Source organism: Canis aureus, chromosome 12, assembly GCF_053574225.1.
Source record: "Canis aureus isolate CA01 chromosome 12, VMU_Caureus_v.1.0, whole genome shotgun sequence".
NCBI classification, from domain to species: Eukaryota; Metazoa; Chordata; class Mammalia; order Carnivora; family Canidae; genus Canis; species Canis aureus.
Genome location: NC_135622.1, coordinates 31,551,356 through 31,577,778, shown reverse-complemented (window position 1 = coordinate 31,577,778; position 26,423 = coordinate 31,551,356). Strand labels below are relative to the sequence as shown.

General features: G+C 36.0%; 1 long non-coding RNA gene and 1 pseudogene across 17 annotated transcripts in view; one reads left to right on the top strand and one right to left on the bottom strand.

Moving 5' to 3' along the window:
* LOC144280927 (uncharacterized) overlaps positions 1–26,423 on the bottom strand; it is a 764,680-nt gene that overhangs the window by 546,189 nt on the left and 192,068 nt on the right. The window lies entirely within an intron of this gene.
* LOC144280926 (small ribosomal subunit protein uS14m pseudogene) lies at positions 10,436–24,660 on the top strand (annotated as a pseudogene). Its single transcript, XR_013349357.1, has 3 exons — positions 10,436–11,080; positions 13,145–13,214; positions 23,913–24,660. The product of XR_013349357.1 is annotated as a small ribosomal subunit protein uS14m pseudogene (transcript).

The following is a 26,423-nucleotide window of genomic DNA, read 5'->3' as shown; positions in this document are numbered from 1 at the left end:
TCATGACCTGAGCCAAAGGCAGACACTTTACTGACTGAGCCACCCAGGATCCCCAAGTTTTCAGCTCTTATTTCTTCAAATATATGTTTTGCCCCTTTTTTTCTTCTTCTTCTGGGATTTCTATAATACAAATGTTACTATGTTTGAGCAAGTCACTAAGTTCCCTAACTATTCTCATTTTGTATAATTCTATTCTCTCTCTTTTGTCCAGCTTGATTACTTTCAATTACTCTGTCTTCTAGGTCACTAATTCATTCCTCTGCTTCTTCCATCCTGCTGTTCTTTCCATCAAGCATGTTTCTTGTTTCATTTAGTAAGACTTTTTTCTTCTATGTTATTCCTTATCTCTATGTTAAGGGTCTCACTCATGTCCTCCACTTTTTTCTCAAGTCCAGTGAGTATCCTTATGATCATAGCTTTAAATTATCTATCAAGCAGGTTACTTATTATCTGTTTTTCTTAAATCTCTGGCTGTGACCTTGTATTTTCATTTGGTATAAATTGCTGTCTCATTTTGCCTGCCTCTCTGTGTTTCTCTGTGTTAAGAGAGTCAGCTGTGTCTTCTGTTCTCAAAAGTAGTAACTTTATGAAGAAGTGGTCCTGGAGTACCCTGAAGTGCAGTATAACCTATTCACCAGAACCTGGCACATCAGAAAGAATATCCTATGTGTGTTGTTTACACCTTATTGTTGTGTCTGAGTCACTTTTCCTTTTGGTGCAGTCATCTTCACTGACTCTCTGCCTGTTGTAGGATGTGCTTGCTCTCTGTGGTGTTAGTGGGACTCAGGCAGACCAGCTCTGAAGGGACAGGAACTTGGGAGCAGGGCAGTGGTGTTAGCAAAATTTGCACTGGGCCAGTATTCCTATGCCAGGTCCACCAAACCACTGCGATAGCTGGGGGCTGCACACTGGGGTGGCCAAGGGCATGAGGCTAGGTGTGGCATGCAATGATCACTGGGCACAGCTGGGCCCAGAGTGAGATGGTGACTGGGGGCATGAGGCTGAATATAATGTCGCAACTGGGCACCATGCAGCCATTAGGTGCAATGCACAGTGGCAGCCATGCATGACAGCAGCTGAGAGCACACAACTGGGCAGGGCACACCCATGGCCTTAACAAAATTTGCCCTGAGCCCAGGACCCAAGCTAGCAGGCCTGGCACACTGTTAGCAGATTAGGTAGCAAGTGTTCGTAGCCCCACCTCCCACAGGTTGCTCTGTGTTTATGCTGGGGTGCAGGAGAGGAAAATGGTGCCTGCCAGCTCCCTCATTTTCAGAGAAGTCCCCCAACATGCTCCAAAATCAATGTCACTAGATCTGTTTCCTGTTTGCCACCCCACCCCCAATGTTGTGTAAACTGCTGTTTTTATGTTGCCTTTCTGTTCAGACTATCTCTTTAAGGGCAGTGACCAGACTATCACTCATCCTCCCAGCTCTCCCAGTGCTGAGTCAGCTGACTTTTAAGGCTCCAGGCTCCAAGTCCTACTAGTTTTATGAACTCATGGAATTCAGCTCCTGTGGGTTTTAGAGCCAAATATTATGGGAATTAGTCTTCCTCATGTGAGCTCCCAAGTGCAAGTGCCAGTTTCTCTGCCTTCTCCCCACACTCTGCTCTGTCCCTCCTGTGAGCAGCCTCCCTACATCTTCCTGATTTTCCAACTTTCAGATGCAGCTTCTTCTCTGTATTTAGTTGTGGAGTTTGTTGTGTCAGTCTTTGGATCAGATCACTCTCTTCAGTTTATTGATTTGGATTTGGATGTGGATGGTATCTAGTTGTAAACATGAGATGGGGTGAGCTCAGGGTGTTCCTACTGCACCATCTTCCCAAACTCCCTTCTAATAGATGCATTTTTTAAACATTTGCAAAAGTATAACAACAAATAGTGTGAATAACTTTTGTTTATTACACAATTAAAATGACATTGTTTTTAGCCATAAATTTTGGCTGACATTGAATTTTATGTTTATGCATCTAAGCTCCCAATCTTTATGTTTTTATAATCTATTTCTATATGTAATTCTGCTATAAAACCATATTTTCTCCTGGTTTAGGAATTTACTTTTTTTAATGTTTGTAGTCTTAATTTAGTCTTTCAGATAACAAATTTAAATATTCATTTCATTTTCTTTTGAATATATTCTGCCTAATTTTGTCCAAAATCCCAAGAACACCTTGGAGAAAAAGTAGACCATTTACAAAATGAGAACACAAACAAATATTTGTCTTGAGGTCATAAAATAATCTAAACATAAACCATAAAGATGCTGCTGATCAATTTTTAAATCTTTCATTTACCCACATAATTTATTTAAGGAACTTCGTGGTATCATTACACATGATATAGATGAGAATTTTCAGGATAAGAATTTATGAAGTTTGTTAAGAATGATATTAAAGCTTTCTTCTGATAAGACTAGCCACCTCAAAACTTTGATAGGTTTCTGTGGGTAAAATGCTTTGAAATTCCTCGTGTTCTGAAAGCAGGGCACTGAGCAATAGACTAACTGTTAAACAGCTCATTTGTCATATAGTTGAATATAATAAGGACAAACCTAGAAAATCACACACATCATGTGCCACCTTTGAAATTTTGTTATTCAGGGATGCCTTGATGGCTCAATGGTTGAGCATCTGGCTTCAGCTCAGGGCATGATCCCAGAGTTCTGGGACTGGGTCCCCCATCTGGCTCCTCACAGGGAACCTGATTCTCCCTCTACCTATGTCCCTGCCTCTTTCTCTGTGGTTCTCACGAATAAATAAATAAAATCTTTTTTAAAAAAGAAAAGAAGAGAAATTTTGTTATTCACTCTTTATTTTGGCCATCTCCTAAAGAAAAAACTATTAAAGGAAACCACATGATATGCCAATTAGTTAAGTATTATTAGGAGCATATTCCCCAGTAGGCATGCAATCCCCGGAATCCTGGGCTACAGTAAACAGCAATGGTAGGTCTGGTGGTATGATGAAGTCTAAGAGGTGCTAGCTGTGTGCAAGCCAAGCACTTATCACATTTCATAATCCCCAGCCCACTAAAACTACAAGATGAAGGTGGTGAGAGAACTGTGCTAAAGATTACAATTATAATCTCTGCCCCACTTCAGAAATGTATCTCCTCTGGGACCTTATCTAATGATCTAAATGTCTTCTTGTGAGACTCAGAAATCTTGTGATAGGCTACATGCTCCAGTTAGCACTGAAAAAGTTCCCCAGTGGCTTTTGAAATCTCCAAAATCTTGGCACAAAGATGATAGCTTAGATTCAAATATTTCTCCCCAACATTCAGCCAACTCCAAGACTGTGAATTCCAAAACACTCAGCTTGATCCATATAAATCTAATTCGATCAGAAAAGGAGACCATGCATTGCTCTGGAATAAAGAAGAATGGACAATTACATAAAGCATCACAATGCATCACAAAGGCACAGTCTCCCAAAAGGGAAAAGAGAAGGAAAGTTGTCCCTTCAAAGCTCTGTCTAGTGTAATCATATTTCATTTCCCACACAATAGACTCCAACATTTTAGTCCATTAGCATAGCAAGAAAGGTTCCATTCTTCAACCAGCCACTCACCAGTCCATCTGTACTGCCACACTCAAAAGGCCTTTCATTCACACATACACATAACCACTCCTATGTACTCCTACATCTACTCCAGTAACTCATTCTCTTCTTTCTGCCCGGTTATACATACCAACAACTTTCAAAGCCATAGAAGATCACCAAGAAACCAAAATGCTCCAGCTAATGGTAACAAACTTGATAGAGAACATGATTATTCTGTTAGAAGTCAGACTTAAAAGAAGCCTGATCTTGGTCCACCTTCTACTTTAGGCAAGGCACTTAACATTTGTTTCCTTTCTTATAAAATGTTTATTCAAATACAGATGTGTGGTAGAGACAGCTAGTTCTCTATATCCTTCATTGTTGCCCTACTTCACTCAGGGCAGTAAGGCACCAGCTTAATGACAGTGTTCCCAGATTCCTTAGCATTCAATATGATAAAGGGATTTAGCACTGAACCCTGAAAGATAAGAGGATTGCTATATGTATGGAATTCTATGGAAGTTTCTTAAAGGGCTCTGATTGAGCTGGTAATTGCTCGTCTCTTGTCCTTCTCCTTTCTTTTGTGTTGCTTAGGACACAAACATGATTACTGACATAGCTGCAGCCATCTTAAACCATGAAGAGAGAGTGGAAGTCATATTCCAAGACAGTGGAGCCAGAACATAGAAGTTCCTGGCTCCCCAATGATAGAAGAATGACCATCCCAGCCATTGGAGATTATACCTCCAGACATCTTTTACTAGAGAAAGAAACAAACTTCTATTTTGTTTAAGCTTCTGTTGCTTTGCATTTTCTGTTATATGTAACTGAACTTAATCTTGTCTGAAACAAGGTTATGTTTTTTTCTGACTTGAAATTATATTAAGCCCCTAAGTGCTGACTTATTGACATAACTGTTGTCTAGAAGACTTATATTCACTATAGAAATATAAAATTATTCGATAAAAGATTGAGTAGTACTCCTACAAAATCATAACAGACTCAAGCACTGACTTTAGACATATGATTGGTATCTCTTTATAAACATTTCTAAGAGGTATTACAAAAGATATTCAGCTAGCTCTACATATAACACTGCTTAAATGAGGCCCAAAGCAGACCTCTGATAAAATATGAGGTTAATTCATTTATTAATATATTGTCAGCATCTTATTATTTTAGTACATTTTCTATCCATTTTAATGGTTCCTTTTTAAATTTTGATCTCTCTATTCTTTATTTACATTTTCTTTTTAGATGCCATTTCTGCTAAAATTCTAAAATGATATATGAGTCACACAGACCTAACACTCTTAACTCAACTATGCCAAAAAGCAGGAACACACTGCTTACATACCAATTAGTTTTCCTGAGTTAAGGCCCTAAGCCCTGCTCAGTAACATTCTTCTCTCTGGAAGATGCACATTGAGATGTCCCTCTGTAAAATAAATGTGGTCAAAGACTGGGACCTGGACAAAAAGCAGGAGACTACAGAAAGGAAATGTTTTGTTGAGAAATGCTTAGACAATTAGGATTGAATATTATTAATGTTTAACGGAAGCACGTTTTGTATTCTAAAATGAGGTCTCCAGGATAAGTACCGTAAAACTCATCAACCTCTACTTCTGATCTCTCACATATGCAATTCCTTGACATTTGTCCTTGACATCCAGAAATGGAAAATGAGCTTGATTTAACTTGAGGAACTTGAGTTTTTGAAGCTTAAAAACTATAAAATCTACATCATCCTGTATAGTTGGAACATAAGACATGCTTATCACCATATCAAATTTTATTTTAGTGTTAGTAGTCAGTATGAACTACTTCCTCCAAATTAGAAACATTTCACTGATTTTATAAAAGCATGTGGACTCAGATTTGGCATCTAAACATATTCATATTTCCCACCCCAGTACTCAGCTCTAGCATCTTCAAGATGCCAATGCTATACACAGAACAAAACCCTTCAGATACCTCTATACTCTCCCCACTTTCCCAGGATTCAACCAGTGAAACAGACAGTAGGAGATATATAATAAGACAGTTATTGCAAGAAATTGGCTCACACAATTGTGGGAGCTGTCTGGGCACATGTGAAACCCACAGGGCAGGCCATCAGGAAAGGCAGACTGGAACTCTCAGGAAAGACTGAAGTTGCTGTCCACAGGCAAATTTTTTCCTATTAGGGAAGATTCAGCTCTGTTCCTAAGGCCTTTCAGCTGATTGAGTCAGAGTCACACAAATTATCTTGAATAATCTCCCTCACTTAAAGCCAAGTGATTATAGACTTTAATCATATCTACTAAATACCTTCACAGCAGTACCTAGATTAGTGTTTGAATAACTCGTAAAGACCATCAAACCCTCTTCCACAAACTCTTAGGCAGTAAGGCAGTAAGGTTGCCCTCTGCCTTGGATTTTGATCCCTATTAACAAATACAATACAGACAGAGTACAGCTATTTGAAGTCCTAATCTTCACCTTCTCACAGAGAATTTTGTAAAAGGCTTTCAAGAAGCTGTCATTGCACGTCACTCTTCACTTTTTTATCTTCTCATATGCCTCAGTCTCCATGACTAAGATGATTGTGTATTAAGTACCCAGTTTAATACCATCCCAACTGAGACCTATGACACAGGAAAGAAAACTCTCCAGGTCCTATGGAATTATTTCCTCAACTGTTATCTCAAGGAGGAAACAGGCAAGGAAAGCAAAGATGTGACCTGGTTTCAATCCAGCAAACTGGTTTGACTTTCCTCCAAGCAAAGACCACCCAGAATCCTGCAGATTCTCTTACCTCCTCCTTTCCCCTCTTCTTTTGTCATTTACCACATAAAAAATATACCCATTTTTATCTTGTACCAGCTGTACAAGTCAACTTTCTCCATAGTATCCCAGCATTTTTAGCCAAAATTGTTGCATTCTGATACAAAAGACAGGACCCTAAACAATGATGATAGTACTCTAAATAAAAATTTGCCATGACAAAGGTTCAGTGGGTGAGTTAGAATTTTAGGTTTGAGGAAGAGAGGGGAGGCTTCTAGAAAATATTTTAAAAGGGGGGTTAAAGTTGGGAAGGTTATTTTCAAAGACACAGGCTTGGGTCTAATTTGTTTCCTTTATTAATTATATGAACTTTGAAAAGTTTCAACCTTATCATCTTTCAGCTTTCTTGCCTATAAATAAGGAGAAGAGATGAAATTCTCTTACAGGTCTATATTCTTTGGCCCTATGGACATAAAGCAGCATAACATGGAGAAGAGCTGACCAGGAAAAGTATAGAAGAGTAACTTGAGGCATAAAGTAGAATGAAATGGTCAGTTTGGAAGGAAGGAAGAAGGAGGAAAAGAATAAGGAATGAGAGAAGAAAAAGATGGGGCACAAAGGTAAAGTATAAGAACATGCAGGTACATACAAGGAGAGAAAGGTGGGAACTGTGGCAAACTGGAGAGTTCAAGGCCCCTCTATACAAAGTAGCTCCTATTAATCTCTATTCCAACTGCTTTGTGTAGGAAATACAGATCTAGTGGTGCTGGGTTTTAGAATTTTTCCAAAAAAGCCATAAATTTGGATGCTTATCTGACAACTGCTGATTTTTAAATGTGGACATAATTATTCAAATTTTAAAGAACAATATGCAAAACAGACACAATATATCTACAGATAGATTTATATATATATTAAAATATATATATAAATCTGAATCTTTCAGAGCCAAGACTAGGATGAAGCAAGAGAGGTACTCACCTCATGCACATTTAAGGAGACACCAAAACTTCAATAATCAAGATACATAATATTTTAATGCAATAATTTTTAAATAAAAATTATTGCAAAAAATACAATAACAAAATATCAAAAAAATATGAATTTTAAAAAAGGTTTATTGAGGTGTAATTTACATACAATAAAACTTATCTTAAACTTAAAGGAGACTATTTATTTTAAATTTTTTAAACATTAATTCCAATATAGTCAACATATTAGTTATATTGATTCCAAGTGTACAATATAGTGATTCCACAATTCTACATTACTCAGTGCTCATCTCAATAAGTGTACTCCTTCATCTATTTCACCCATGCCCCACCCAACCCCTCTGGTAATCACCAGTTTGTTCTCTATAGTTAAGAGACTGTTTTTTGGTTTGTCTCTTTTTGTTTTTTAAATTCCATATACGAGTGAAATCATATGGCATTTTTCTTTCTCTGACTTACTTCGCTGAGGATAATACCCTCTAGGTCCATCCATGTTCTTACAAATGGCAAAATTTCATTCTTTTTCATAGTTGAGTAATATTCCATTGTGTATATCTACCACCTCTTCTTTATCCCATTCCTCTGTGGATGGATACTTGGGCTGCTTCCAGAATTGACTATCGAAAATAATACCGCAATAAACATAGGGGTGCCTATATCTTTTCGAATTGGTACTTTTGTATTCTTTGGGTAAATACCCAATAGTGGAATCCCTGGATCACATAGTAATTCTATTTTTAATATTTTAAGGAATGTCCATACTGTTTTCCACAGTGACTGTGACCAAAAATATCAAAAACTTTAATAAAGACAGGCTCTGATCCTGTACTTGCACAACTCACATCCCTGGCCTCACCCCAATTCTGGCTCCATATATCCTTTACAGCTTCTGGGCTAAAGGCTTATAACAGGGGGCATGCTAGTGCCATAAATGCAAATAGAAAGCAGGATTGGGAGTGGAGATACTGAATTCAACAGCAGTCATTTATTCTGAGGTGCTGTGTGGGCATCTAGATGAAGGAGACTCTAAGCATTTGTGAAAGTGATATCAGTAAGTAGAAACAAAAATTAATACTTACTTGGTGTCTGTTATATTCTGGACAGACATATAATACCTGTTATATGCTTGGTGTCTGTTATAGGCTGGACAGACATATTATACCTCATCTAGCAACACTTATCAACATAACTCTTTAATTATGAGGTTTAATCTCCATTTAAGATATTTTTTTAAAGATTTTATTTATTTATTCATAGACACAGAGAGAAAGAGGCAGAGACACAGGCAGAGGGAGAAGCAGGCTCCATGCAGGGAGCCCGATGTGGGACTTGATCCTGGGTCCCCAGGATCACACCACAGGCTGCAGGTGGCACCAAACCGCTGAGCCACCGGGGCTGCCCTCCATTTAAGATATTTTTTAATGGATATTAAGGTCATTGCCTCAAGATCATACAAGTAGCAAATAATACAACTGAGCTTGTCTGAATCCCAGGTCTGTCTGACTCCCAAATCCATTCTTGCCAATAAACTGTGCTGCCACGAGCAAGTCACATACATTTGCATGTCATCAAGAAACCCTGAGATTGGATGAGATTCCCAGAGAGCATAAATGACCCATCAAGCCTTTGTTGTTATCCTGGGGATCCTCTCAGTGATGGAGGCCCTTCCTTCTTGTTACTCTCAGGACAGGATCTCTTTGGACTAGAGTCTTCCCATCCACTAAGAAATTTCCTCTGCAGCTTTCTGGTCTTCAAGTATTATAGCCACTGAATTCTAAGCTCTTCTCACACATAAAGATCCCTGGCTTCCTTCCATATTTACTCATACCACTGCAGCGTTGTTAAAACAAAACCTGTTTCCACACTCTTTGGAACTTTGTGACTTGACCACCAGATTCTCATACGACTTGCATGTGAGTCCCTATGCCTTAACAACATTTAGCTCCAGATCATAATTCTTCCCAAATGTCCTGTTCATCAGGGCAAAATTAGCCATGTCTCAAAATATAACACCCCCAAATTTCTTGGTCAGCCTTATTTCCCTAGCATTTCTTACATAGGAGATTGACTACAGAAATGAATTATTTGTTTCTCGAATAAATTTTGTATCTTTCTCCTCCACCCATTTCTTACAGTTATGTCTTTCCCTTAGACTATCATCCTCCCTCCACTAGTATGGATCCTATCCATACTTCTAAAAGTAGCTTATATTTTACCCCCTCATGAAATGTTCTTTCACTAGCCCAGTCTAAATCAATCACTCTCTCTATAAACTATGACAGTGTTGATTCACTGGACACTCATATGCCATTTTTAATCAACAACACATCTATCTTATCTACCTAACTAGAAGAAGAGGAGCCAATGTCTTTTGCTTTGTTAATATTCCCAAAACTTCACACACAATGGAGGGGCTCTGATAAATATCCACTGAATGATGTGTTTCCAAAGCAGGGAAACCTGAAGTTTCAGACTTGTATATTCCTGACTCTCCTTAATTTCTCTCATTGGCTTTTTATTTCTAAAATAAAGATAGCATTATATGAAATTTCAGGAGTTTTATGAAGAATATGATGAGGATATTTTTTAAATATCTACTGATAAATTTTCCTTTTTGGTTTCTCTCCTAGCAATCTTTAACCATTTTTGGCCCTCTAGTTAGGTAGCAAATCCACCTAAGAAAGTATAAGATTTGGCTGAAAGAAGCCCCAATTAGATAAGAAGAGAAAGAATAAAGCCCTTTTAACCAAAGGAAAAGGAACCCAATAGAAAGGGGAAAGAGGTTATTTGTAAGTATCCTCCTATCTCTTGCTTTTTTCCCCAGTACCCTCATCACCAGGGCCAAATATAAGGAAAAGCAATAGGAAGAGCCCCAAAATGCTAGAGAAACCAGAAGCAGGTCTGTACCATCATTCTCATTTGGGACTATAGAAAGAGACCACTTTGAAGAAGGTTGTGCATTAACATAAAGAAAATATAGTACAGTCAGGATGCTGTGTTTTGGCCTATGTCAGGTATGTAGAGGATGCAGAACACCCAACAGGTCCCACAGAAGATGTGAAGAGTAGCTGAGAGTTCTAGCTGGTGAGCTCACTAATAAGATTATTGCAGGAAGAAGACAAGGGATTCTGTAGTAGAATGTTTATAGAAGACACCATCTAAGAAAATGAGCAAATTGGAATCTCAGCCAGAATCAAGGAAACTACTGCTAGCAAGACCTGAAGACAACAGAGGCCACATCTGCATCTTGACCATGTCAAAGAAAAAAACAAGAATCACACTAGACATGGACCATCAATCATGAACAGATGAAAGGGAGTAATCACACAAATTTTGCTGCCTAGAGACCATTAAGAGAAACACCTCAAATGGAAGAACAACAAATGTGCATGGGGATCTCATTCAATACCATGTGGGAAAGAGTTTTCCATTTCCCAAGATAATGACAGAAAAGACCTGAATTATTTGTCAATCTCCTCAAAAAAAATTAGTTTTGACAGAGGAATAATGGAATTACTTTAATTGACAAATTAAGTTTTCCTTTCCCTTTGTATGATGAAGGGCTTGAGGACAAAGACAACAGTTATAATATAAAGAAAGAGAGATGGTTTTCTTCACACATTTGAGTTATGGTGTGCCAATCTTGACATATATCTCCCCTCGCAATAAATTTACAATGAATATTTTGTATTAACTTAAGAAAGCAACTTATTCTACAAAACTAAGGACACCACACCACTAGATGTGCTTTAATCACTTATTTTCCTGACTGCTTTAAAGTAGGTTAAGAAAAAAATCTTCCCCAAGTAAGAAAAGAAATCATTATGACATGAGAGTTAACTGAAATTCTGCCCTATTAGATTTTGCTAAGAAGAGAAAAGTGCCAGGCAAGGGGATTTCAAGGATGAGTTATTATATTTGCAAATTGGTATAATGAAAATAACCTAGGCAGTACCATGAATTTAAATGAGCTGTATAATTTTTTCATAAGTTTTAATATAATTGTTCATGTCTTCCATGAAATAGTTAAAGTTGCTGATTCTTTTGCATAAATCAATATGCTCTGAACAATAAAGCTAATAGCCCAGTAAAGTCTATAAAATGTAGTTGTGTAGCTGTTTCCAGGGCTTTACTGCAGGGGCTAAACAGCAGTTTCTATTTCTAGTCGACTGCTGTCTTTATCAAATTACTTCCTTGATTCAGTGACAGCTTTTTAAGACATCTTCTAAAGGAAAACTTCAATTTCTCATCTTTGTTCTTTAACAATGTACTTTTTAAAGTAATAGGATAGACTACTGTTATATTTTTGAAGGTTTTTAATAATATTAAAAACAATTATGTACATGTAAAGCTGGATGTACAAAATATAATTCATTTTGCTATTCATCATAGAAACATGCATGGTCTTACTAATTTCACTAATATTATGTTATTATATTTCATAGCCATCTAAAGTATTAAGCGCTAATATAAGCAAACAGAAGTATTTTAATCCAATGATAAATAATTTGTTTTTAAGCTTTGTGTTCTTAGTTATGTAGCTTTTTCAAAAAGAGATCCAAAGAAACAAATATAAGAATGCATGATCAAAGAAAAGGCTTCTACTGAGAATGGGGGTTAGCAGTCTCACAATTTTAGATTATTATGTTAAATATATCTTATTAGATATAAGATGGTAATGCTAATGGATGTTCACCCGTCAGCTTTCTCTGTGCAGCAAAATTACAAAAGATGTTTTTAATGACTATAGCACACTAGCTATGTTTATCTGACATCTACTTGAAATTAAAAAGGCTTAAAATATTATGCAGATTTAACTATTATAATCCAAAAAACACTTTAATCCAAAAAAATATTTTATATCTAATTAAATTCTTGCTTATTTTTATTGCAACTCTTTAAAAAGTTAGAACAAATTGCTTGTTATGAATTGATACCCCAATAATTTAACGTCCTAAATTTAAACCAGATTTGTTTTCTGTTCTGTATATAAGGAAAATGAATTAGATGACTTTCATGATTCCTAAGATTATCTACTGTTTTACCTAAATTTTCATGCTAGAATTCAGTCATAAGGCATACCATTTATCTCAAAAATTTCTTAAAATATAGAGCAGTTGTGGCAGACACACAGATTGTATGAGCTCAGAGTAACCTGAGATTTGAACTGTCCCTCTGGCATTTTCTCATTCTAAATATGGAGTGGCTTGATAATCCCCTTGGTTTCTAAATTGATGGAGGATGGTCTGAGAGAGGCCTGACATAATTCCTACCCTCAGGTATAGCCTCAGAGCAGTGTCTTAGGGAGAAAGCATCAGTCCTAATTCAGGCCCTAGTACATTCTGATCCATCTCCAAATCTGTCTAGGAATCCCAAGACACTTACAGGGAAGTCTCCAAAGCCCAATTCCAGCGGGGTATAACTATTTTTAACAATTTAAAAAGGGGTATAAGTGTGTGTATACATATACATACAGACATACAACTTATGATAAGTTGTCCACTCTGCGTCTTCAACTTTTTATCTATATAACGAAAGGAACACACTAATGATCTCCAAAGCCTTTGCCTGTTCAAAAATTCTGTAATTCCTCAAATGAGATCTCTTTCTCCCCACCTCCCTTCAAAATGGTGATGGATGAGACATAAAATTTTTCAGTGGGAAGAGAGTACTGAAAGTTTGTGTAAGAAATTAAACATCTAAAAGGAGTTTTATAATGAAAATAAAGTTTATATTAGGTGTAGAGTTTAAAGGATTTAATAACATTAGTTATTAAATGGAAAAAAAATCAATGTGAAACCAAACCTTAAGGACAATCTTTTTTTTTGCATTTCTATCAATAGACCTCAAAATGTTTGCTCATCAACATTTGTGTACACCTCCTTGCAGCAAAAAGACAAGGAAACTTGAAAGGTAACCAATTCCAAATAAACTCTCATGAAGATGTAACACCTTGTTGTAGTTAAAAAGAAGGAACATTTTCAAAATGTACACAATATTGGGGAATTAAAGAAACATCTCATAGGAACTCTCATTGGCTAACTTGCAACCTTTCAAGTATCCAAGAGGAAAAAATAGTCAATTGATACAAACTGAATGATTAAATATCCATTATTTTATTTTTTTAAAGAAAATTAACATAAAACCACACAAGAAAAGTGATCCTAGCAGAACAGAATCACTTAGTATTAATTATAATACTGAATAATATGTGAATACATATGAGAATTCTCTTTATTAACTATATAACATATGAGATGTACTGTCCTCATCCTGTATAAACAGGGTAGATACAAAGAACTGGTAAGTCAATTCTGTCCTATTAATGGCAGAAACTACTCTGAGAGCAAGCAATATTCACCACAAGGGGCATTTCCAATAACCAGGCAGAAAGTTGATCCAAAGTTACTTGACCTTGTTGGTCACGTCTGGCATAGCGACTGTGTTCCAAGATGATGGATTAGCCAAATATCCTAAAAAAGAGATGTTTTTATGCAGGCTTCATCCTTTGTCTCCTGAGAGATGAAGTCTTGATGGCCTTACAATTAAGGCGTTAATATTTATTAAGTATAATTTTCCAGTAATACTTGCAAAGGAGGTCAAAATATAACAATTTCAGGACAATGAATATAATATTGTCTAAATTGAACTTAAAGGTCATATCATTTGGAGAAAAACACCAAGTTTCAAACAACTAAAACCTACAAAAAAGGCATATGTTGAGTTTTTAAAGCCCCATTGATATAGCTGCTTTATTCCTATTAAAAAGAGGCCCAGCCTCTTTTTATCTCTATCTTTTCATCTCAGACTGGAAAATTGCAATTGGACTCTACTAGGTAATAATTCAATATCCCAATTAAAAAGCAGTTGCTTGGTAATTCAAAAAAATTTATAACCTGGGCAGCCCCAATGGCCCAGCGGTTTAGCGCCGCCTTCAGCCCGGGTTGTGATCTTTGAGACCCAGGAACGGGTCGGGCTCCCTGCATGGAGCCTGCGTCTCCCTCTGCCTGTGTCTCTGCCTCTCTCTCTGAGTGTCTGTCATAAATAAATAAATAAAATATATATTTTTTAAATCTGTAACCTTGGAAAGTTCAAGGTAGGATTCCTAACTCTAGGAAAGAGATATAACAATAATATGTTCTAAGCTAATAAAGCAATAATCTGAACTTCATAGAATCAATATCTCTGTAATTCATTTAATAAGTCTTATAAGAATATTGGCAATGTTTGTGTATTTTTCCTGATCTTTAAGGTATTCAAATTATTTTTAAAATATGACATATAAGCTGTTAATTTTAGTTCTTTAGGAGAATTTGCTTAAAAAGTTTTGTAATCCATATTTTTATCTCTGTAAAATTTTAACTTACAAAGGTATAAATTTTAACATTTATATAATGTCTAAAAGTTTACAGTTATGTTGTCCAATATGATACCCGCTAGCTATCTGTGCTATTTAAATGTAAACAAATTAAAATGAAATACAATTAAAAATTCAGTTCGATCACACTTGCCACATTTAAAATGTTCAGTAGCTAGAGGGACGATGACTAGTATATCTGACAGCACAGACATGGAAGTTGTATTAGCTTACTTTCAGATGTGTTAGGACATAGACTAACCAACTATACTTATAAGACGCTCAAAAATACAGTGGTTCACTTAGCCCAGTCAAGAAAGAAGTTCCTTTCTTTCTTATCTAACAGTCTAGAATTGGTGGGTGGTCCCAGCACAGGATTGGTAGGTAGAAAGGCAACGTTAGTCCATGTGGTTTCCAAGAAGCCAGGTCTTTCTTTCCTGTGTTGTTGGTCCTTAGGGTGCTACCTTATTCTGCAGGATTGGAACTGTCTCTACAATGTCTTATCTACATGTTCCAGAGTATCAGAAGAGGAAGAAGAGAAAATGAAGGACAAGAAATTGCATTTACAGAGAATATGACAGAAAGTTGCACACATTACTTCCATTCACATTTTGTGGCTAAAAGATAATTGAGCCCACATCTGGTTGTTATGGAGGCTGGGGAAGGTGGTCAGGTTGTGTGTCTGTATACTCATCTGCAACTTGGGCCAGAGCAGTGTTATTTCTTAAAAATACAGGAAAATGATTGCTGAAGAACCACTCTTCCACAAGGGAATACATTTAATGGGTTTATGGCAGGGCAGGGCAGATAGTGGAAATTAAGCAACATTTAAACAGTAGATGTTTTCCTCACACAACCATCTGTGAAAAGTAAAACTCTAATCAACTTCCATTCTACTGGTTATATAAATTCTACTACTAATACATTTTGTTCTGGGTGAAATAATGTAAACCAGTAATAGAAAATTTACAGTTTCATTTAAAAACTCACTAAAATAAAGTGTTACTGCCCTGGCTATTAAAAAATAAATATTAGCTTTCACTTTTAACTCAACTTCTTAATAAGGAAAAAATTCTTTAAATAATAGTGCTACCCATAAAATCTGTAAAATAATGTACTCAAGTCAACACTGCATAATTATTAGGTCACTGTACATTCCAGCCAAAAACAATAGTTAAACCACATATATAAATAAATCTAACAATACTACAGGCATGTTTTATAGATTAAACTTAAGTTTCAAAGTAAATGTCTAAATATTTGATTTTGTGCATGAGGAACTAAAAAAGGACATTAAAATACATTAAAATAAAATTCATTCTTCTTTAATAAAAGATGATTTGTTATTGAGCTTCAATCCTCCATTTTTAACCTTCCAATGAAAGTGGTATAATAATGGTTTATATACTTACCTTCCACTTGTGAAAAATTGTTTCTTAAAATCACATATACTTATTAAATATTTAAATTACATATTTTAGACAATAGAAATTACCAAAAGGACAATAAAAATTACAAGACCACAACCATCTTTTAGCTATTGCATCTAAAAATTCAAAAATGTGCTTTATAATTATTGACAATAATTTCTTCTGATATGTTTTTGTTCAAATAAAAATGTATGAAGAACTTTACTCATAAGTCTTTTTTAGAAATAAGAACAAATTTCAACTGTTGGCTGAAAACTATTTCAAAAATCAAAACTGATTAATTTTGCATTAATAATAAAAGTTTCTCAGACCAATGATTCCCATGTGATTGCTAAATTATACTGACAGGAGCCCCTAGTACTGGCAAGTCAATGTTCATGTTAGTCAACAGTGTCTGTAAAACAATTGTGTATATTTCATTACTTTTTAAATTGACCTTAAATAATATGTTAAATGCACTATCTCTAAAGCAAATGAATTCTATTTTAATTTCTTATCATTGGATTTGAGCAAGCAGTTTGAGAAACCCGTTTCAATAGCAATCAAGATATTTCCCTTTCTCATTTCCTCTTATCAACATCTAAGAGGGAAGAGTGCAATAAAAGGGAAGGGTAGCATCCTTTCAAGTTGCTTTCTGCATTGTCTATTATTAGTTTTTGAATATTTTCCCATCTGACTCACATGGTCCATTTACATGCATATTTCTAATCTGCTAGGATTAACACCAACAATTCCAACCCATTCAAAAAATTACATAAAGCAATGGAGAGTGACATTTTATAATGATTATTTTGTATCTATTCTACAACTTTAAGAAAAAAAAAAAAACACTTCACTTCTTATTCCACAATATGAGTCATCAGATACCATGCAAAATCCTTACAATATAGAATACTTTTAAAAGCTGGATTCAGGGGGGTGGGGAGCAGAAAAAAAGAAAAAAAATTCTATAACTGCACAAAAGAACTGACAAGAAATTGAAAGCAATCCTCAGAGGCCAGAACTGACAAGCAGAATCCAGAGAGAGAACAAAATGCTTATGTTGGTACCTGTCATGGGAACATCTGCTGATCCCGAGAGGCCTACAGCTTCATGCTTACCAGGCTATGTGACTAAAGAACAGGGATAAACCTAGGGACTAAACCAAATAGGAAGTTGGATTAGACTCTCATAAAAAAAAATAAATCCCTGAGAGCTGACATCTTAGTGAAAGAATGAACTGAAATTTTAAGACTCCATACTGCACAAGGAGAAGATAAAGATACTTGCCTATTTTATTTCTGTTAGCTCTAGGATGAGAAGGAATGATCATCTCTTCTGAAAATTCTTAAACCAGAAGCCTAATCTCAATTGAAATGGAGCAGAAATCATATTATTTGCTTATGAGGCTCCCCAGAAGCCTTGGCCAATAATTTAAAGTAGTCATGAATTAGTAGTATGCCTTGACACCAAGCAGAGGCAAACTCAAACACTCTGAAAGAAAACACCTTAAAATTAAAACTTGAGAGAATTTTCACAGATAAACTCCCAAAGAACATGAACTCACAGTCAAAAAACTTGAAAACACAAGGAATCAACTTACTATGAACAAAAATCAATAGAAATAACAAATAAGATCAAATCCACTTAGATGGCATATATTAGAATTATTGAGTAAAGACTTAAATATATATGTTTACTGTACTTAAAGAGTTAAGAGAACTGACATAGAACATACATCAAAAAGGGATTTTACAATTTTAAAACTTCCAGAAAGCAATATAAAAGATAATCTGTTTTTAAGAAGAAGAAGAAACATAAATGGCCAATAAATACATCAAAAGGTGTTCATTCAGGGAAGTAAAAAGTAAAATCAGAGAAAAACTATATTATACATCAAAATACATTAGAAAATTCTCAAAAGTCTGACAATGTCAAATTTGGCAAGTATATAGATAGAGCAAGGGGAATCTCACTCTCATATGTAACTGGTAAGAGAATCAACTGATAGATACACTTTGGAAAAGTCTGGCATTATCTGTTAGAATGGAAAATACCCCTACCCAAAGTAATTCCATTAATGTATGAATACTCAAGAAAAATTCATGTACACTTATATGCTACACAATAGTGGTTATAGCAGCCTTATTCAAAATACAAAAAAAAAAAAAAAAAAAAAAAAAAACCCTGGAGACTAAATGTCCATCTCTAGTTGACCAATGGAATGAACAAACTACAACTAGATGCAAGAACACAGATGAATCTCAAGACATAAGCAAAACAAACAAAAATATGTGCAGTATATACAGTCTCAAGCAAAACTAAACTACATTATTTAATGATGTATTTATAAGCGGAAAACCATAAAGAATAATAAGGAGATGGTTAATATAAAAGTCAGGATAGTAGTTATCTTTGGGGGTAGGAAAATTGCAATGAAGGAAAGCAAATGTATGCTTTGGAGTGCTGACAGTATTCTTTTTTCTTTTTTTAAGATTTTATTTATTCATGAGGGACACAGAGAGGCAGAGACATAGGCAGAGGGAGTAGCAGACTCCCTGTGGGGAGCCAGATGCAGACCTCGATCCCAGGACCCCAGGATCATGACCTGAGCCAAAGGCAGACACTCAACTGCTGAGCTACCCAGGCATCCCACAGATAATGTTCTTAACTAGGATGGTGGTTATATGGAAGAATTTCTTATCATTTATTAAGCTATACATATAGTTTTATTTTGCCCATATGTTTATATGGCAAAACAAATTTATGACTAATATAGATAAAAATCTAAAACTGAGAGATTTTGCAGAGAGTATTATTATTCACTGATTATTCCATGTGTTCCTTTACATTTTGCAGTCTTCTCTGAAATTCAGTTGTACCAATGTGATTATTTCTGGTTAATGAGCTATTAGTAGAACTCATACGTGTCTTCTCCAGGTTGAAGAACTTAAAAATAGGCCTAAGTTCTCCATACTCCCTCTTCCCCTGCTGTGGCAAGACTTGAATCCCCATTTTGAGATAGTAAAGCCACAAAATGTAAGCAAACTTCATTCCTTGATGCCAGTTTGGAATGGAGATATTCTGCAGAAACACTGAGCCCTCAGAGCAATTTCCATGAATGAGAAATAAAGCTCATATTTAAAGCTATTAAGAGTTCAGGATTTAAATATTTCTGCAGCATAACAGCCTAAGTGACCAATGTAAATGAATTAAGAACAAATAAGATAAAAATAGAACTAAACATATTAAATAGTATGCTCCTCAAAAAATTTTTTCATGGTATATGTGAAAGAGAGGTAAAGCGACATGGAGAATAAAATGAGAATTACAGCTCCAGAAAATTTTCTACAGAGAAGAGAAGAGGTAAAATTCATAGAGATATTGGCTCTGGATCTTTCTAAATTATTTAAAGAGAACATTCCTCAAATTCAAGAAACCCTGTGATGTCAAGATAAAGAAAAAGAAAGGCACATGTAGACATGTCATATGGAACTACATAACATCAAAGACAAAAAAGAGATATAAAAAGTAGCTAAAGAGCTAGAATCAAAACACAAGAAAGTTTTATCCTCTTTATGGTTTTTTGTTTTATTTTGTTTTGTTTTGTTTTGTTTTGTTTTGTTTTGTTTTGTTTTTTTACCACTGGAGAAGGAACCCTCATGCACTCTTGGTGGAAATGTAAATTGGTTCAGCCAACATGGAAAACAGTATGGAGGTTCCTCAAAAAATTAAAGATAAAAATACCATATGATCCAGTAATTCCACCACTGCTTACTCAAGGAAAATAAAAACACTAATTTAAGAAGATATATGCACCCTTATGCTTATTGCAGCATTATTTACAATAGCTAAGATACAGAAGCAACCCAAGTGTCCATTTATAGATAAATGGAAAAGAAGATATACACACACATACACACACACACAGGAATATTATTCAGCCATAAAAATGGATAAGATCTTGCTATTTGTGACAACACGAATGGACCTAGAGGGTATTATCCTAAATAAGCCAGGCAGAGAAAGAGAAATACCATATGATTTCACCTACATGTGGAATCTAAAAAGTAAAACAAATGAATAAGCAAACAAATAAAAGGCAGAAACAGACCCATAAATACAGAAAACAAACTGATGGTTCCAGAGAGGAAGGGAAACTAGTGTAACATTGTGTGTCAACTATACTTCAGTTCTTTTTTAAGTACCCAAAAAGTCACACTATCCATAAAGGTATAATAATTTAGTCTTCCAGCTGACTTCTACAAGCTACAATAATATCCAAAAGGCATTAGAATAATGTCTTCAGAATACTAAGAGAAATTGATTGCCGAAGTGTAATTCTATACTCAATGAAACTACCATCAAGAGCAAGGATAGAATAAAGAAATCTTCAGGTTTTCAAAAATAGAGAATTTATTGCCAAAAGCTTTTGATCTGTCACAGATGGGACTGCTAAAGGGATCAACCTGGCAATGCCTTCAAAATATCAATCACCTTACTCTGGACCAACAATCCCATTTCTAATAAATGTACATCTTAGTGGATGATTAAAGCCAAATTCTGGACTCATCTTTGACCCCCTTTCTCATCTCATGTACAGAATTCAATCATCTGGAAATTCTTTTGTCTCTATCAAAAGAATATTTACAGAAGTGGCCATTTCCTACCATTTTCATTGACCCTACTCTCAAGTGAACCGCTTTATATATCATCTGAATTATAGTAATGGCCCCTAAACAAATCTCCCCAACCTACCTTAGGCTCCCTAGAGACCATTCGCACTGCAGCAGCCCCACCTCTCTTCATAAAACTTAGAGTCAATCAGGTGGCTCGTCTTCACAAAACCCTCTAGTGGCTCCCCATTTCACTCAGAGTATAAAACAAAATGTATATAATCACCTAATGTGAACTGGTTCCACTACTCTTTAAACTTTTCTTACTACTAATTTCCATGTTGCTCATCCAGCCTTATGGTGGTCTCTTCTGTTTCTCAAACATACCAAGCACACTCTCCCACTTATTCTGCTACCAGACTGGTACCTCCAGCTGGAATGCTCCTCCCCCAGGCAGCCACATGGCTAAATCTGTCACTTCCTTATTCTTTGTTCAAATGCCACCTTCTCAAGGAAGTCCACCCAGACCACCCAATATGAAACTGCAAACGCTCACCTACTGCTCCAAATACTTTTCACCCTGCTCTTTTTCTCTCCATACCACTTATCAACTTGAAAATACTGCATAATTTACTTTTTTATTTTATCTATTATTTATTGTCTCTCTCACCAGAATGTAACCCTGGTTGTTTCAAGCAGATCCTGAAATAAAAACGTGAATGTAAATAGTAGTTCCTTTGAAAGGCATTGCCAGAAAGCACAGTGAGGGGTTGGGAGGTGAAAAAGGAAAGAGAAAAAAGCCAATATAGTGTACGATACTGAACAGGCTAAACTGGAGAAACGGGTGTCTTCCCACTGGGGACCCTCAGAAATACTGCTGTGGGTGTGCTTCAGAATCATTCCATACTTTACTGGTTGAGGATCATTCTTGGGCACTAACTCTACAGCATTTCTGAATTACCACATAACCAAGCTTGCTTCTGTGGCTAGAGAATATCCTCTGGCAGAGAGAGATGAAGAAAGACATTAGCATATCGAGCATTTCCTCTGAGATCTCAAAGATAAACAAAGAGATATGGGCAAGTACCAACAGCTTCACTACCATAGAGAACTTTGTCTTTCTGTGTATTTGTTTTAATTGATATATCCCAAAGGTCTAGAAAAGCCCCTGGCACTTGGTGAGCGCACACATTAAAAAAAAAAAAAACTATGTTGAATGTTGATGAATAAAGGGCCAAAAAGAAGTTACACGAATTTAGAAAATACTTCTAACTAAACAAAAGAGAATATCCCACATGTCATAACTTGTGGGATACAGCCAAAATAGTACTTTGAAATAAATGGATAGCCAGAAATACTTGTATTACTGAATTTAAAAGTTCAAAAATTAATAATCAAAGCATTCATTTAAGTCATCAGAAAAAAACAGTATGATAAGCTCAAATGAATCCAAATAAAAGAGTTAAAGACAAGAACAAAATTTAAATAGACAACAAAAGTACAATAAAGAAAACTAAGCCAAAAGTTGGTTTTTAAAAAAGAATACTAAACTGATAATATTAGCAATATTCATCAAGAAAAAAAGAGAGAAAGTACAAACTAAAATGTGATTAAAACAAGAACACAATTGCAGATAGAGAATGAAAAGATAAAAGAACATTATGGGTAAAATTATGCCAACCTGGAAACCCCTCTAACAAAATGAATTAATTGGTAATTAAGCATCTTCCTACAAAGAAAATACCAGACCTGGATGGCTCCACAGGCAAGTTTCTACCAAATGTTTAAAGAACAAACTCCAATTTTGTGCAAACTTTTCCAAATATGACAAAAGAGTTGGGGGTGGGCATTATTTAAAGAGGCTACTTAATTAGCTATTGCTGTAATAATGTTTAGTATTTTACAACCACAAGTAATTATATGACGTTGGTAAGGAAAGAGAAATATAGATCAATAGAACTGAGCAGAGTCCATGAAGAAGTATGCATTCTTGTATACATCATATGTGATGGAGATGCAGAAACAGGCAGGACCATGCAGTAAATTGCACTGGAACAAATGGCTTTTCATATGGGGGGGAGGGGGTGAAATTGAAGGATGTAAATAAAAAGAAAAAAATGAAAATATTTTAGAAAAAAAATACATAGGTGGATTTCTTTATGAACTCCTGATAAGTAAGACAAAGAAACACAGACCCTAAAGGAAAAGATTGGTAAATTCAACTACTTTAAAATTAAGAACTAGGAGAAGTCAACTGCAAGACACGTAATCCACAAAAGAGTTTTAAAAGAAAACCTACAAATATATAAGAAAAAGGAAAATCTATTAGAAAAATGGGCAAAAGGCAGATACTTCACAGAAGCAGAAACACAAATCTAAAATATAGAAATGCACTCTATTCTCATTAGTAATTAGGAAAACGTAAATAAGACCAGGAGATTTCATTTTAAATGTACGAAACTGAAAAAAAATATATAACCAGGCATTAAGAAGTTCTGACACAAAGGGACTTTTTTGTGGTTTTTAAATTTTATTTTTTATATGTATATTTTTATTGGAGTTTAATTTGCCAACATATAGTATAACCCTCAGTGCTCATCCCATCAAGTGCCCCCCTCAGTGCCCATCACCCAGTCACCCCATCCCCCACCCACCACCCCATGTTTGTTTCCCATAGTTAGGAATCTATCATGTTTTGTCACCCTCTCTGATTTTTCCCACTCATTTTCTCTCTTTTCCCCTACAATCCTTTTCACTACTTTTTATATTCCCCGAATGAATGACACCATATAATGTTTGTCCTTCTCCAATTGACTTAGTTCACTCAGCATAATACCCTCCAGTTCCATCCACGTGGAAGCAAATGGTGGGTATTCATCATTTCTAATGGCTGAGTAATAGTCCATTGTATATACACACCACATCTTCCACACAAATCTTAAGAGTATTTGTTCCAACTCTCTGAAGAAAGTCCATGGTATTTTGATAGGGATTGCATTGAACGTGTAAAATGCCCTGGGTAGCATTGACATTTTCACAACATTAATTCTTCCAATCCCTGAGCATGGAATATTTTTCCATCTCTCTGTTCTCTCAATTTCTTTCAGAAGTGTTCTGTAGTTTTTAGGGTATAGGTCCTTTACCTCTTTGGCTAAGTTTATTCCTAGGTATCTTATGCTTTTGGGTGCAATTGTAAATGGGATTGACTCCTTAATTTCTGTTTCTTCAGTTTCATTGTTAGTGTATAGAAATGCCACGGATTTTTGAATATTGATTTTGTATCCTGCCACATTGTGAATTGCTGTAAGAGTTCATGCTGGGCTCTCTGCTGCGGACCGTCGGGCAGATGGTTCCTTCATCAGCTTCAGACCAAGTTCGAGGTTATTATGTGGACTGGAAAACGTTGCGTGATGTGAAGAGACGAAAAATGGCCTATGAATATGCAGATGAGAGGCTACGGATCAATGCACTCAGAAAGAATACCATCTTGCCAAAAGATCTTCAGGAAGTGGCTGATGGAGAAACCGCCGCCCTTCCCCGGGATAGCTGTCCTGTCAGAATCCGAAACCGGTGTGTTATGACATCCCGTCCACGTGGTGCAAAGCGGCGCTGGAGGCTTAGTCCTATTGTCTTCTGTCACTTAGCAGACCACGGGCAGCTGTCCGGGGTCCAGCCAGCAGTATGGTAACCGGCTTCTGAACCTTCTGAGCAGGGAAACCAGTTCTGGCAAGAAGAGACCTCTCCGCTCGGGGAAAACCTAGTTTCACAGGGGTGCAGCATGGGAGTCTGCTCTGCCTGATGCTGCCTACGGCTAAAGTACTTTTTAACTTCAAATGAAGAAATTTGGATGTTTCATTCTGTCCGTGAATTCCAGCTATCTGGGAATTATCTTTTCTCTTGGACTTAAAAATGAAACACACTGTTTCCATGCATGGTACAAGGAGTAGAGTAATAAAAAATATTCTGTGAAAAAAAAAAAAAAAGCTTTCTGTACACCAGCATGTTGGGCGATTTTTTTTTTTTTTTTTTTTTTTTTTAGAGATGACAAGTTTTAATGACACAGCCAACACTCACAATCACAGTTGGCTCTTCAGACAACTTGATCTTTGGGGCAAGATTTTGTGTAGAGTCAAGCAATACACAAAAGCACATGAGCAAGAGAGGCAGCATTCCGGCTTCTAGTGAGGGAGCGAGATATCTAGGTCTCATGATATCTCATGATATCTCATGATATCTCAAAGTCCTTTTTTTTTTTTGATTGTTACATATATATTTTTTAATTTTAATACAGAGTCAGATTTCAGAAGCTGTACAGAGGAGAGCCAAAAACACTTTAAACATTCATGATTAGCTTTAGTATTTTTTACGGTACATACTGAAAATGTTATCATTTACTAGTAAGGAATGCCAAGTGTGTCCATCACCATTTGAATAGCTTGTAGGGGATTTGTGATTTCTTCCATGTCATCTCTTCTCAAAACCCAATCCGGTTTAAGTCTTGAAACTATTCTGGTTCTTACAGGTGTTTCTGGAATAAAGGGAGTACTTATAGAAGAATTCATCTTTTGTTTATAAAGTGTTCTTTCAGTATTCATTTTATGTTTACGAGCTGTAAGCTTGTAGAGACTATAAATACGGTCAACAACTTTGGACTTACTTCGAACACTAGAGGCCCTATTCGTTGTCTTCAATAAAACAGCTAACAAACAACAGGTTTTTGTAAAAATGCTTCCACCCTTGTCTGTAACTTTGTCAGCAGGTTTTTCTCGGTACATCTGCAAAAGGTCCAGCAGTGTATCTATGCAGTGGAGTCTTTTGGGTTTTCTATGTACAGGATCATGTCATCTGCAAAGAGAGAGAGTTTGACTTCCTCTTTGCCAATTTGAATGCCTTTTATTTCTTTTTGTTGTCTGATTGCTGAGGCAAGGACTTCTAGTACTATGTTGAATAGCAGTGGTGAGAGTAGACATTCCTGTCGTGTTCCTGATCTTAGGGGAAAGGCTCCCAGTACTTCCCCATTGAGAATGATATTTGCTGTGGCCTTTTCGTAGATGGCTTTTAAGATGCTGAGGAATGTTCCCTCTATCCCTATACTCTGAAGAGTTTTGATCAGGAATGGACGCTGTATTTTGTCAAATGCTTTCTCTGCATCTATTGAGAGGATCATATGGTTCTTGTTTTTTCTCTTGTTGATGTGATCTATCACGATTGTTTTACGAGTGTTGAACCAGCCTTGCAACCCGGGGATAAATCCCACTTGGTCCTGGTGAATAATCTTCTTAATGTACTATTGGATCCTATTGGCTAGTATCTTGTTGAGAATTTTTGCATCAGTATTCATCAGGGATATTGGTCTATAACTCTCCTTTTTGGTGGGGTCTTTGTCTGGTTTTGGAATTAAGGTGATGCTGGCCTCATAAAACAAGTTTGGAAGTATTCCATCCCTCACAAAGGGACTTTTTATACACTACTGGTGAGAGTATAAATTAATATAGCTACTTTGGAAAGCAATTTATCATTATCCAGCAAAGTGTAAATCCACATATCCTATGACCCATCAATTTCTACTCCAAAGATTATATGCTACAGAAAATTTTGCATCTGTTTATCACGAAACACATATAAACATATTTTGGGGATGCTTGAGTGGCTCAGTCAGTTAAGCTACAGATTCTTGATTTTGGCTCAGGTCAAGCCCTGCATTGAGTTCCACACTGGGCATGGAGCCTGCTTAAGATTC